The sequence below is a fragment of the Protopterus annectens genome, chromosome 2.part0, assembly GCF_019279795.1.
Source record: "Protopterus annectens isolate FY-2018-M chromosome 2.part0, PAN1.0, whole genome shotgun sequence".
Classification (NCBI taxonomy): domain Eukaryota; kingdom Metazoa; phylum Chordata; order Ceratodontiformes; family Protopteridae; genus Protopterus; species Protopterus annectens.
The window spans coordinates 48,751,303-48,766,664 of record NC_056728.1 but is presented as its reverse complement, the minus strand read 5'-3'; the positions used below and the strand labels follow the sequence as shown (position 1 = coordinate 48,766,664).

Below are 15,362 nucleotides of genomic sequence, written 5' to 3'. Positions count from 1 at the left end.
ATCTCGGAGTTAGAATATTAAAGTTGGGGGGTGCGCAGCTCCCCACATGGGAGATGCAGGGGGGCTTGCCCCCCCTGCTTTGAACCTTATTAAATTTTGTTTTTGACATTAATGTTCGAAAATCAGTGAATCTGCTTTTCGATTTGCTGATTTCCGAACATTAGGGACTGTCGCTGTTTTCACTTTCGTGGTTACAAGTCACTCATATGAGCATTCACACCACTGTGATTGGCTTTGTAAAGGTAAACCCATCTGTACAGTCATTGCCAATCCAATATTGTATAACTCACTCAATTCCTGCTTTCCCTTAAACCTCAATCCTCTTGCAAAACATTATTCTGTATGTGTTGTTCCCACAATTTTCATTTTTCTATGTAATTTCTTCCCCAGTTCTTTTATCCCTGTTACTATATTCACTACTTCAAATACAGTTGGTTTAGACTTTGATTTCCATTTTCTTGTAATTACTTTTTTGGCAGCCACCAGAATTAAACTTAGCAAAATTTTACTATGTCTTGGCAATGGTTTACCATCAGGTGTCTGAATGGCAGTCAGTCAAATGTGACATAGTCGGAAGGCAGTTTTCCAATGGGCAGAATGTCGAACAAGAAAACATTGACTATATTACAGTGAATGGGTAGTGTAATTCAAGCATCTGAGTTTGGCATTCTGAGTGGAGATCGCGGTTAGTGAGGAAGAGGGAATTAACCCATTTCCTCACTGTAGTGCGATCTCGGTGTTGGTATATGTAATTTGCAGGGGGTGCAGGGGGGCTTGCCCCCCTGAAGAATAGTGACAGAAATGTACTGTTGACTACAGTGTGTAACAGTACATTAAGGTGCATAGCATGGGTGACAGATGTCACCTCCTGCTCTGTCGAATACACTGAACTATGGGTGTCGATGCATCATTTTCACACTGACTGCTCTTTCAATAGTACAGATTCGGCATTTAGGGTGGACACTGTGATCGGATGATCAATGCAGTTTTGTACTTTCAATAGTATACCCTAGGCAATTCATATCCTATATCCCAGCTCGCCTCACAGCAAGAGGTTCTCCGGTTCAATCCTCGGCTGGGGTGCCTTTTGTGCGGAGTCTGCATGTCCTCCCTGTGGTCGCGTGGGTTTCCTCCAGGTGGCTCTGGTTTCTTTCCACATCCCAAAGACATGCTGTAGGTGGATTGGACACTCTAAATTGGCCCTAGGCGTGAGTGTGTGCCTTCTGTGGAAGGTTGGGCGCTGGGCTGGCAACTCGACACCATAAAAAGTACAGTTGTGTACACCTACCATAAATGTAGATGTTCGAGTGTCTTCACTGTTGCAGTCATAACTGTAGGGTGCTCCTGCCGGCAGGCAGCCCGAGGTCGGCCAGAATCCCAAAGTCTGGGTCCGGCGTCGGCTGTACAAGCTAGTACCCTGACGTCAGTACGCTTTGGTACATAGCCCTCAGCCGACGCCATCTTCTCCAGCCTTTCTTGCCCTAGATGTCAGAAGTCCCCAACAAAACAAAAATGAATCCAACAAGGAAACACAAATACACCACAAAAAGGAAAAGGGAGAAAAAGAGGGGATAGGAGGGAGGGAAACCCCGACTGCAACAGTGAAGACACTCGAACATCTACATTTATGGTAGGTGTACACAACTGTACTATGTTCTTCGTGTTTCACTGTTGCAGTCATAACTGTAGGGTGGAATCCCAAAGCAGTGTAAAGGGGAGGAGGCTTTAGATAGAAGAAGGGGAGGCAAGAATACCCTGCAAAACAGCAGAGGCAAAGCCTGCCCTGGTCTTAGAATACAGAGGGAGATTGTAGTGCTTGGAAAAAGTATGCACAGAACTCCAAGTGGCAGCTTCCAAGATATCCTTGGTAGGGACTCCTCTGAGGAAAGCTGTAGAAGTGGCAGCTGCTCTAGTAGAATGACTTCTAATGGTACCTGGAAACTGTTTCCCATGATGAGTGTAACAAAATCTGATTCCATAAGCAATCCATTTGGAAATAGTTTGTTTAGAAATAGGTTTTCCAAGAGAACTGGAGGCAAAAGAAACAAACAATTGATTAGACTTTCTGAACTCTTTAGTCTTGTCCAGGTAAAACCGTAACTGTCTGTGCACATCTAATGAATGCAAAATCCTTTCCCCTTTATTTTGAGAATTTGGAAAGAAAGTAGGAAGGTGAATTGTCTGATTTAAAGCCACTTTCGAAATCACCTTAGGCATGAAAGTAGGATTGGTCCTCAAGGATACTCTGTCCTGATGGAAAATAAGGTATGGTTCCACAGCCATGAGAGCTTGCAACTCTGAGACCCTTCTGGCAGAGGTCAATGCTAATAAAAGAACAGTCTTCCAAGATAAAAACTTAATATCTGAAGATGCAGCAGGCTCAAAAGGAGGCAAAGTAAGTTTTTCTAAAACATAATTAAGATCCCAGGCAGGGACAGGAGGGGTCCTGGGAGGCCGCAAATTTTTAGCCCCTCTCAAGAATTGTTTCACCAAAGGATGAGAAAAAACAGGAGGATCAGAACTGAAATGAGCAGAAATAGCAGAAGCATGAATCTTAATGGAAGAAAAGGAAAGTCCTTTAGATAAAAGTTCCGAAAGGTAAAGCAAAATAGAAGAGAGATCAGGTACCAGAGGATCTGAGCCTCGGTCCTGCATCCAAACACAAAACCTCTTCCATTTAGAGGCATAGGATTTCCTAGTGCTAGGCCGTCTAGCTTCCAGAAGAACATCCAAAACTTGTTTGGGAAGACTAGAGGAAATCAAATTCCTTTGAAGAGCCAAGCTGCCAGGCAAAGGGTCTTGAGATTGGAATGTAGTAACTGACCCTGATGCTGGGACAGAAGAGAAGGGTTCAGAGGGAGAATCCAAGGAGGCTCCAAGAACAGGTGCTTTAAAGTTGGATACCAAAACTGTCGAGGCCAATTTGGAGCAATCAAGATGAGGAACTTGGGCTTGTCCTGTTTTATCTTCAGTAATACCCGAGGTAGTAGAGGAAGAGGAGGGAAGGCATATCCTGAAAGGCTTCTCCAGCTGAAGGACAGGGCATCCACTCTCCAAGCTGTTTTGTGGAAGGACCTGGTGCAAAAGCGAGGCAGCTGATGATTGAGATGGGATGCAAACAGATCTATCTGGGGACATCCCCAAACTGCAGTAATCCTGTTGAATAAGTTGGTGTCTAGCATCCATTCGTGAGGATCTGAAATGTTTCTGCTCAGGCTGTCTGCTAAGAGATTCTGTTCCCCTGGAATGAATTGAGCCTGGAGATGTAGATTCAAATTTAGAGCTGTGTCCCATAAAGCCATAGCTAGTCTGCAAAGGGGGTACGAATGAGAACCCCCCTGCTTGTTGATGTACCACATGACCGTGGTGTTGTCTGTGCGAATTAGCAGAGGCCCTGGTTGCAAAAGGTTCTTGAAGGCTAGAAGGGCATTTTGAACTGCCAACATTTCCTTCAGATTGATGTGCCAGTGAAGATGGTCCTTTGTCCAGGTTCCCTGCTGGCAATTGTCTAGAAATTGTGCTCCCCAAGCATAATCCGAGGTGTCCGTGGTTAGGATTTGAGTTGGTTGAGGTAGACGAAAAGGCTTTCCTTCGTTTAAAGCGCATACCCTGGACCACCAGAGGAACTCCCTCTGAAGGCAGGGGATCAGAGGAATCAGAATATCCAGATCGTGGTAATGCTGTGACCATACACTTTTCAGATACCATTGAAGCTTTCTCATATGAAGCCTTGCGTTTGGAATCAACAGAATGCAGGAAGCCATGTAGCCCAGAGCCTGCAGGAATTTCCTTGCAGTGAGCTGAGATAGAGTTGCCAAGGTGCTGAAAGTAGAAGCCAGCTGAGTTTGTTTTTCTGGAGTGAGGAAGGCCCTTTGTAAGGTTGTATTTAAGAGGGCTCCCAAGAATACCATTTGTTGAGAAGGGATCAAATGTGACTTTTTTGTGTTCACTGAGAATCCCAGTAGGAGGAGAAGACGTTGAACAAAGTCCAGATGTCGAAGTAGAAGATCTTTGCTGTCTGCCTGAATAAGGCAGTCGTCCAAATAGGGGTAAATCTGGATCCCCTGAAGTCTGCAGTAAGCCACTACTGGTGCCAGGCACTTGGTAAAGACTATGGGCGCAGTAGATAAACCAAAGGGCAGTACAGAGAATTGAAAGTGCCTCGAACCTGCCTTGAACCTGAGGAATTTCCTGCGTTTCTGCCTGATGGGAATATGTAAGTAGGCTTCCTTTAAGTCCAATGTCACCATCCAGGCGTCCTGAGAGAGCATTGGAATTAGTTGCTGCAGAGTAAGCATCTTGAATTTTGGAATTTCCAAAAAGATGTTTAACACAGAAAGGTCCAGAATAGGTCTCCATGAGTTTTGTTTTCTTGGAACCAGAAACAGTCTTGAATAAAAACCTTTTCCCATCTCCGAGAGTGGAACAGGCTCTATGGCTCTCATGGCCAGAAGAGCATCCACTTGATTTAAGATCTCTGACCATTGATGTTTTGGCAGATCTGGCCAACCGTGAGCCCTTGGCAAAGTGTGAAAGTGGAAATTGTAACCCTTTAAAATCACGTCCAATACCCATCTGTCCTGGGTAATATGAGTCCAATTTCTGTAAAAAAAAGACAGTTTTCCTCCGAGAGGGGCATCCAGGTGAAGGGGTCCTGTAGCCCAACCGAGAGAGTCATTGAGTTTGCTTTCTTTGAGATTGGGATCTGTCTTCTCCCCTTCTAGGCGAAGAAGCAGTCCATTGTCTAGATCTGTAAGAGGCCTGACCTTGACCACGACCTCTGGAGCGTCTATATCTTCCCCTTTGAGGCCTGTCAGACGTGGGAAAGGACCAATTTTTAGAGGGCCAATTCCTGGAAAATCTAGAAGGCTGAACTTGCAAGAAATCTTTTACAGTCTGCATAGACTTTGCCTTTTCTTCCATCTTTTTAATAACTTCCTCAGCCTTGGATCCAAAAAGAACATCATGTTGAACAGAGGCATCTAATAACTTAGCCTTAACCTGTTCAGGTAAACTTTGTTCACGAAGCCAGGCATGTATCCTGATAACAGTACCAGAGGCTGCAGCCCTGCAAGAAGCATCCAAAGCATCAAAACCACAATGTAAACTATGTTTGTTCACTTGTTCAGTAGCATGCAAGACATCCTGAAGTTCCTTATCCTCTGCACATGCAGGAAGGGAAGCAAGCTTTTGCTTTAAAACAGACAAAATAAATTGCTGATACTTAAACATATGAAACTGGCAATTTAAAGCCCTTACAGACAGGGTAGCAGAAGTATATACCTTTTTCCCCACCTGTCTAAAGCACGAGAATCCTTCTCAGAGGGAATAGGATTTTTAGAAGTAGCAACCTTAGCAGCCTTAGAGCCCTGAGAAATAGTTTCAGGATCCGCAGAAGGGTTTTTAAATAAGAATAAATGAGAGTCAGGAACCCTATAAAATCTATCAGGCTTAGAAGGAGCAGGAGGCATGGAATCAGGATTCAAATTAGCCTCAGAAAAAGCATCATCTACAATGTCCAAAACAGGAGGGATAGCTAAAGGCCTATGCTGAGGAAGAAGAAGAAATTCCCTAAGCCTCTTCTTGGAAGCAGAATACTCCTGTCCTTCCCAATGAAAATGTTCCCTCATCTCATGCAAGGTTTCCCCAAAAGAGAAATCCTCAGGCGGAGAGGCCGAGGGTAAAGAGTCCTCAGCATCCGAATCCTCATAAGGAGGAAAGGAATAGTCCTGATCTGAGGAAGAAACAGAAGATACTGGCCTGGTCAGAGGAATCCAGAGTAACATCCTGTCGAGGCCTTTTCTCAGGAGGGGGGTGAGAACCCCTAATCATTGTAAGCAAATCTTCAGCCATCTTTAATAATTGCTTCTGTGTCCTGGGAGTAGATTCAGAAGCAGCTTGAGCAGGAACTTTAGACTTAACAGGAGTCTTTGTCTTTGCCTTTGAAATAGTGATGTGAGTAGGCCTGAAAACCCCCTCAGAAGCCGGTACCTGCACAGCGGTTCCGGACCCATCTGAAGGAGCGACGTCCGAAGGTCCTGCAACAGTTAAAATAGTGGGCCTTGATGGCTCCCCATGGGAGTCCGTATCGGCCATCGGTTCAGAAGTGGCGGACGACAGGGGCTGCAAAAGCGCCTCACTGACGACAGCCGAACCGGACGCTGGCTCCAGCTGCAACGAGTCCTGTTTGGACCTTGGAGGCCTGTCTTTGTCTTTGCGCTTCTTTTGAATTCCGGTAGTGTCCGACGACATTCTATAATTGAAGCGTCTGCCAAAATAATTTAAAGCCCAATCGCATTCCGCGCTTGATAGTACGAGAGTTGAACCTGGCACAGAACCGACAACAAGAAACGTCGTGGTCAGGGCCTAAGCAAGGTAGACAGTAAGAGTGGAAATCTTTATGAGGTATTTGTTTCCCACACGATATACAATTATTAACTTTTTCTGACATCGGAGGAACAAGAAAAAGATTCCCCAACGGGGTACTTAGCTTTGAGAAGAGAAGTAAGAACTTCGGACCGACAACAACAAAATATGCTGTTCGAAAATCGCCAACCAACGACTTGCGAGCTGCTTTCCACCGCACGGCAAGAAAGACTGGAGAAGATGGCGTCGGCTGAGGGCTATGTACCAAAGCGTACTGACGTCAGGGTACTAGCTTGTACAGCCGACGCCGGACCCAGACTTTGGGATTCTGGCCGACCTCGGGCTGCCTGCCGGCAGGAGCACCCTACAGTTATGACTGCAACAGTGAAACACGAAGAACATCTCTACTGTCAATCATGAGCGGACAAGGTGATCTGCTGTGGCGACTCCTAACTGGGAAAAGCCGAAAGAAGAAGATGATTCCATATCCCAGCTCAAAAAAATTATTCCCTTAGTTACATCAGTCTGCTCACCCAGTATTTCTAACAGATTACTCTGTAAGGAATTGTTAAGTCTCACAACTTATTACACTCCCAAAATACATGCGCCCAGTTACCTCTTTCTTCACCATTACACCGCCAACACTTGTAATCGACTTGAGGAACGATTTTTTCTTTAGCTTGCTTGGTGTATAAGAATACCTATGCAAAAATACTTGATACTTTTTTAATTGTGTCAGTTCTGAGCTCTTGCCAAACGCTGCTGATGCATTTTTCTTTGCTTCATGTTCTTCCCCAACAGTATGCCACATTAGCTCCAAATGGATTTTCTCAGAAACAGTTGCATTTATTGGATGGAAATACATTTTCCTGATGCTATCAGACTTCTTATTGCTGATGCCATTCCCAGTGTGCTCGGTGAAATTGTTCTTCCTTCAAATAAAAGCTTGTGGTTCTATGTAAAACTGCATACAAATTCTTCCCTTCAGTTAGAAAAGACCCACAAAAAGACCAATGAGCTGCTGACTATTTTGCAAGGCAGGCTAGAGTGCAAGGGTCAGGGTCTACATGCAACTCCATGCCTGCCATATGGATGGGGTTATCCTTATGGAATTTCATCAAGACTTTTTATAAAGGCTTGAAACAGCCTAAAACAAAATTACAGGGTTTATAGTATGAGCTCATAAATTAGCATTACACTGTCTTATACTACACCTTGGCCTCTGGTGGCAAAACCCAACACTTTACAAACTGTGCACATTAACGTGCTCAAAAGTTTTGCAAAGTTGCTTTATTAGAATACTAAAATAAAACAATCAGAACACAGTGCTTAAAAGATGCAAATATGCACCAGTGTTCAGCATTTGCTTACATCATTATAAATAGAATTTTGACTAACTACCATCAGTTAGGGGTTGCCTACAACCCCCTTCTGATGACTGCTGCAAGTTATCTACTAATGTTAAATTTTATTTGATTTATTTTACATTTGTTTACCCGGATGGTCCGACTGGGACAGTACCCATTTTCAGCGGATGCCCAAGGAGAAAAGCTCCGGTAATAGCTTACATATAAATTGTCACAAAAAATGATAATATAATAGACACAATTGACATAATGAGTGCAAACACAAATGCAAACATGTAAAAAGTATACATAGCAGTCAAGTGGAACAAGGTGTTAAACACTTGAAAATAGACAAAAAAAATGTATATATGGCTTAAAGTACAGTTTTGTACCTACCATAAATGTAAATGTTCTAGTGTACACCCTGCTGCAGTCATCACACTTGGGTTATCCTGTCGTCAGGCGGTCCTGCAGTCGGCCGGAATTCCAAAGTCTTGGTCCAGCGTCAGTTGCTGTCGCTTCTTCCCTGACGTCAGTGCGCCAGGGGTATATATAATGCATCCAACGCCATTTTCTTCAGTTTTTCTTGCCCCAAATGTCAGGTGCCCCCAAAAAGGTGGTCAGAAATTAGTACCAAATTAAGTAATTTTTGCACAAACACAAAATCCCTCCAGCTATAAGCAAATACATCAGGAAGGTATTGTAGAGATTTTAGCCAGTTAGATCAGAGGGGATGGTGGGGGGGGGGGGTAACCAGGACTGCAACAGGGTGTACACTCCAACATCTACATTTATGGTAGGTACAAAACTGTACTATGTTCATCGTGTTACCCTGCTGCAGTCATCACACTTGGGTAGAATCCCAAAGCTAAGGATGGGTGGAGGAGTTATAGAGGGTTAGAGGAGGCTAGAAGGCCCTGCAGAACTGCAGTGGCGAAGCCAGATCTAGTCTTAGAGTAAAGTGGTAAGTGATAGTGTTTGGTAAAGGTGTGTACTGAACTCCAAGTTGCAGCTTCCAAAATCTCCTTGGTAGGAACCCCCCTGAGGAAGGCTGTAGATGTAGCTGTTGCCCTGTTAGAGTGGGGCCTAATGGTAGCAGAAACTGGTTTTCCATGATGGGTATAGCAAAAACGAATGCAATGTCCTATCCATTTGGAAATGGTTTGTTTTGATATGGCCTTCCCTTGTGAAGCTGTAGCATAGGATACAAAGAGCTGGTCAGATTTTCTGAAAGCCTTAGTTTTATCCAAGTAGTAATGAAGTTGCCTGTGAATGTCCAAGGAATGCAGGAGTCTTTCTCCTTTGTTCTGTGGATTTGGGAAGAAGGTGGGTAAGTGGATGGTTTGATTTAAAGCCACACTGGAAACCACCTTAGGCATGAAGGAAGGATTAGTTTGTGGAGAAACTCTGTCTTGGTGGAAAATGAGGAAAGGTTCCACTGCCATTAGTGCCTGCAGCTCTGAGACTCTTCTAGCTGAAGTTATTGCTAGCAGCAGGGCAGTCTTCCATGATAGAAACTGTAGATCTGCAGAGAAAGCTGGTTCAAAGGGAGGTAGCGTAAGTTTTTCCAGAACAAAATTGAGGTCCCATGTTGGTGTAGGTGCTCTCCTGGGGGGCCTAATGTTTTTTGCCTCTCTGAGGAACTGCCTTAGAAGTGGATGCGAAAATAACGGTGGATCCGTGTTGTAGTGGGCTGAAATAGCTGATGCATGGATTTTAATGGAAGGAAAAGAAAGTCCTTTGTGCAACATCTCAGTTAAATACTGTAGAATCTGAGGCATGTGAGGCTGAAGTGTGTTTTGGCCTTTAGCTTGGTTCCAGGCACAAAACATTTTCCATTTATCCGAATAGGCCTTCCTGGTGCTGGGCCTCCTAGCTTCCAGAATAACATCCATAACTGCTTGGGAAAGAGGAGCTGGCTGGATGCTTAGGTGATTTGCCATGCAGCCAGATTTAAGGTTTTGAGCTGGCTGTGAAGAATCTGATTGTTTTGCTGTGTGAGCAAATGGGCAATTTGTGGTAAAATCCAAGGTGGGCCCTGGGCCATATTCCTCAATAGTGGGTACCAGTGCTGGCGTGGCCAGTCTGGGGCTATGAGTATCAGTCGTGGTCTCTCCTTTCTGACTTTCAGAAGCACCTTTGTGAGGAGAGGCAATGGAGGGAAGGCATATACTGTCAGTTTTTTCCAACTGAATGAGAGTGCGTCCACTTTCCAAGCTTGATGGTGAAGTGTCCTTGTACAAAATCTTGTTAGTTGATAGTTTTGAGGACTGGCAAACAGGTCTATGTCTGGAAGGCCCCATTTTTGAGTTATCATTGCAAATACTTGTGGATCCAGTTTCCACTCGTGGGGGTTCATGATGTTTCTGCTGAGGTCGTCTGCCAATGTGTTCTTTTTTCCTGGCAGGAATTGTGCTTGTAACTGAACTTGGTAAGCCAGAGCTGTGTTCCACAAGGTCATTGCTTGCCTGCATAGAGGGTAGGAGTGTGTACCCCCTTGTTTGTTTATGTACCACATTACTGTGGTGTTGTCCGTCCTTATTGTAAGTTGTCCTGGATGTAATAGATTCTTGAAGGCTGTCAGAGCATTCTGTACAGCTAGCATCTCTTTTTGATTAATGTGCAGATTCCTTTGATCTGCAGTCCATACGCCTTGAACGCACTATCCTGCCATGTGTGCCCCCAGGCGTAGTCCGATGCATCTGTTGTCATAGTTTGCCTGGCTGGGGTCAAGGTGAAAGGCTGACCCTTGTTGAGGTGACATGCCTGTGACCACCATAGAAACTCCTGTTGTAGGCAGGGAATGAGAGATATCATTGTGTCCAAGCTGTGGCTGTGTTGAGACCATACGCTTTTTAGGTACCACTGTAATTTCCTCATATGCAGCTTTGCAAATGGTATTAGTAGTATGCAAGATGCCATGAAGCCCAAGGCCTGCAGAATTTTTCTTGCAGGTAGGTGGGTCTTTGTTGCCATTGTTTTGAAATATTGAGTCAGTTGTAGTTGTTTGTCTGGCGTCAGATAAGCCTTCTGGGCCGTTGTATTCAAGCTGGCACCCAGGAATGTCATGTTTTGTGAGGGTACTAGTTTTGATTTCTTTTCGTTTACTGTGTACCCCAGGCAACTTAGAAGATGTTTTACAAAAGCCAGATGTTGTAAGAGGATGTCCTTGCTTTCTGCTTGGATGAGGCAGTCGTCCAGGTATGGGTATATTTGAATTCCTCTTTGTCTGCAGTATGCAATTACTGGTGCCAGGCATTTTGTGAAGACCCTGGGCGCAGTAGATAAGCCAAAGGGCAGTGCAGAGAATTGGTAATGGGTTGAACCTGCAATGAAACAGAGGTATCTTCTGCAACTTTGTCTGATAGGGACATGCAGGTATGCCTCCTTGAGGTCCAACGTTACTAGCCATGCTTTCTTGCCCAACATGGGAAGAAGCTGCTGTAGTGTTAGCATCTTGAATTTGGGTACTTGTAAGAAGGTGTTTAGAATTGAAAGGTCCAGAATTGGTCTCCAGGCACTGTCTTTTCTGGGAACCAGAAAGAGTCTTGAGTAAAATCCTTGGCCTTGCTCTGGAGTAGGTACCAGTTGAATGGCTCTCATGTCCATGAGAGCTTTAATTTGTTTTTGTGCCTCTGCCCATTGATTTTGTGGCAGGTTTGGCATTCCTCTTTTCATTTTCAAGGTGTGAAAATGGAATCTGTATCCTCGCGAAATTATGTCTAGGACCCATTTGTCCTTTGTGACAATGTGCCAGTTGTCTGAAAAAAGTGCGAGTTTTCCTCCCAAGGGGGGCTGCCAAGAGAGTGTTGCTTGGCCAGATGAGGTGCAAGTCATTGAGTTTGCCTTCTGGTAGTTTGGGACCTGTCTTCTCCTCCCTTCTGTGTTGCAGTGCCCCATTGTCGAGGTTTGTACTGGGCTTGTGGTTGTCCTCTGCCTCTTGGACGTCTGTATTAACACCTCTGTGGTCCGTCAGTAGCTGGAAAGGACCAATTTTTTGTTGGCCAATTTCTGCTGAAGCGAGGGGGCTATACCTGTAGAAAATCTTTGACTGTCTGTATAGATTTTGCCTTATCCTCCATTTTCTTTAAGACGACTTCTGCTTTAACTCCAAAAAGAACATCCTGCTGTAAGGGAGCATCCAGAAGCTTTGCTTTAACATGATCAGGCGGAGTTTGTTCCTTTAACCAAGCATGCCTACGTATAACAGACCCAGTGACAGCTGCTCTGCAGGAAGCCTCCAAAGAATCAAAACCACATTGTAAAGTATGTTTGCCCACATGTTCAGTTGCATGTAACAGATCCTGCATTTCTTTCTATTCAGACTGTTGAGGCAGTGTGCTCATTTTTTGTTTTAACTGAGACATTAGAAATTTCTGATATTTTAGCATGTGAAATTGGCAATTTAGTGCCCTCACAGCTAGAGTGGCTGAGGTGTAAACCTTTTTCCCCCACCTGTCTAGTGCTCTGGAGTCCCTTTCAGAGGGTACAGGATTTTTTGCCATAGAAGCCTTAGCCCCTTTGGGACCCTGGGAGATAGTCTCTGGATCAGCAACAGGGCTTTTATAAAGGAATTTGTGGGAATCAGGCACTGTATAGTATCTGTCAGGTTTGGCTGGAGCAGGAGGCAGAGAATCTGGGTTCAAACTGGATTCTAAGTAAACATCATCCACAATGTCTAAAACTGGGGGGATGGCAAGTGGTCTGTGCTGGGGGAGTAAAAGAAACTCTCTGAGCCTTTTCTTTGAGTCAGAGTAGTCCTGACTTTCCCAGTGAAAATGTTCCCTCATAGTGTGTAAAGTTTCCCCAAAGGAGTAGTCTTCAGGAGGAGAAGCTGAGGGAATAGAATCCTTAGCATCAGAATCTTCATAAGGGGAGAAGGAGTAATCTTGGTCCTCAGAGGAGCCTGAGGAAATAGACACTTGTTCAGAGGAGGCATAATCTTCCTCTTGTCTAGGCCTTTTGTCGGGTGGGGGTTGGGAACCCCTGATTAAAGAGATCAAATCTTCAGCCATTTTGAGCATCTGTTTCTTAGGCATGGGGCCTTGAACTGGAGACTGAAGTGCAGTCTTTTTAGGTTTAATAGGAGTCTTAGTCTTAGGATACGTTTTTATGGTGAGCGTCGTCAGTCTGAAGACACCTTCAGAAACCGAAGGTGTTTCTGCAGCACCGACATCTTTATCAGCAGTGTCGTCGGTAGGGGCTAAACAAAATGGCTGCTTTGGCCTAGTACTCTCCGCCAAAAGCTCCAAAGCGGTCTCGGGTTCCAGATCTGCAGTAGTCAGGGGCTGCGTCGGAGCCTCACTGAAGACCAGTGAACTGGAGAGCGGACCAGCCGAGGCCTCGGAGTCTGGCTTGGGTCTAGGCTGCCTGTCCTTGTCCTTGCGTTTTTTGTGCACGCTGGTAGTCGGTTGCTCCGACGGCATAGTGTAGTCAAATTTTCTACCGAAGTAGTGTTGTGCGAAATCAAAGCGTCTTTTTATAGTACGCTTATTAAACCTAGCACAGAAACGACAACCAGTGACGTCGTGGTCTGGGCCTAGGCAAGGTATGCAGTAAGAATGAAAATCCTTATGAGGTATTTGCTTCCCACAAGAAATACAATTGTTAACTTTTTCTGACATCGGTCTGAGGCAAGAAAAGTTTCCCCAACGGGGTACTTAGCTTTATTGAAGACTTCGGATCGGAAATTCAACTTCGAAAATCTCAGGAGTCGTCCGAATGGCACTTGCGAACTGCTTCTGCTTCGGGTACCGCGTGGCAAGAAAGACTGAAGAAAATGGCGTCGGATGCATTATATATACCTCTGGCACACTGACGTCAGGGAAGAAGCGACAGCAACTGACACCGGACCAAGACTTTGGAATTCCGGCCGACTGCGGGACCGCCTGACAACAGGATAACCCAAGTGTGATGACTGCAGCAAGGTAACACGATGAACATCTTATGTTTGTGGAAAAACAACATTAATTAGGAAGTTAGGCAGGAAGAATCACCTAGGTAAGTAAGTGCACAGTTATTAGTATCTTCATGGCTAGACCTGCAGTTAGGAATGTAACTACTAATATAGTAGTACTGTTCAGAGAGATAGGCTAATAGAGTTAGTACATGTAGTCAAATTGTATAAGTAATGCTTAAGTTATTGTTTAACCTGGGGTATTACATGTGCAAAACCAAGATTCATGTTGTGTCTTTTGACAGATATTTTGAATCGATTAAGATTGCTTATGGATCTAATATTATGTGGAAGGGTATTCCAATTTTTTGGTTACTTGGAGTAAGTCTTTGCTAGATCCAAGAATATGAATGTCAGAGTAGGGTTGTAGAAGATTCTTTAGAGAAGGTACATTATCAGGGTTCTTTATTATTTTGTGAGCCATTATTAACTGGTTATAGTTTAGAATATGGGGCAATTTCAACCAAGAAAGACTCTTTAGGCATTGACAATGATGGGGTGAATGTGTGGAATCCATTGCAAATTTGGCAATCTTATTGTAACGTAATTCTCATTTACTTAGTTCAGACTTTTTGAGGTTGGTGAGTATGGAGGAGGCATGTAAGAGTGAGGAGAGAAGGTTGGTTCTAGCTATGGCTATCTTTACAGTGTCTGTTTAGAATTTTTTGTTTCTATACTTTGTTTCCATTTTATTATGAACTTTTTTGATTGTGTTAGAAATGTGTATATTGAATTTTAGTGTATTGTGGATTATGATGCCTAACCTTAGTATTATTACTGGCAGTGATATAAAAGTTAGATGGGAGGCTAGTAGGTTTAGATGGATGAAAGATCATAAGTTTAGTTTTATTAGGGTTGAGAATGAGTTGAGTTTGCTAGCCAAGTTTCAATATCAGAGAAGGCCTTTTGTGTAACTGTATGAAGTTCAGTTATTGCGGATGTTGCACGTATGAGTGTCAAATCATCTGCATATTGTATGACAGATGCTTGACAGGAGGCAGTATTAAGTTTAATCTCCTGATAATCCTCATCTATGGAACTTTGCTCCTTTGCTTGCAACTTGGAGGTGCCTCATACCATCTAGAAATCCAAGAGTTTTAGCTAATTGTCAAGGCAAGATCCAGGCTCTGATCCTATAATCAGGAAGAGAATTTTAAATATTTTTCATGAACAACAATGTGGGGAGAGGCATCGAAAGTTATTAACAAAATCTTCTAGATGCTTCTGAAATGCCTAGAAGGGAGATGACTGAGGAGAGATGGAAAACTTAAACAATGAAGCATTATAGTACAACTTATTTTTAAATAATTAGATTCAGCTATAGAGAGAACTCCAGACAAGACAGGATGGTTCTTAATCTTTGTAATTAGTCCCTATTTAAGTCTTCTCTTAAGTTAAGGTTGTCTTCTGAACATCATGCTACAATCTGGAGATCAGAAAAAAGTAAGCTGCATAGAAAGCAGAATTTTTAGTCACTATATTTGGAACTGTAACATGTTTACTCCCATAGGTTCATAGGTGAGTACTAGGCTAATGGCCCTGGAGCCAACACAAGTCTAGCCTAAGAACATACCCAGTCGTCCTGATCATCATAATAAGTGCAAGATTTCCAACATGGAAGTAGTATGAATAATATCAGTGACACATAACCACCTAGAAATGGTTTTCAATAAATTTCATTGACATTGATCTTC

General features: G+C 43.8%; 1 protein-coding gene across 3 annotated transcripts in view; it reads right to left on the bottom strand.

Moving 5' to 3' along the window:
• PLEKHM3 (pleckstrin homology domain containing M3) overlaps positions 1-15,362 on the bottom strand; it is a 1,264,948-nt gene that overhangs the window by 530,204 nt on the left and 719,382 nt on the right. The gene's annotated exons all lie outside the window — the stretch shown is intronic.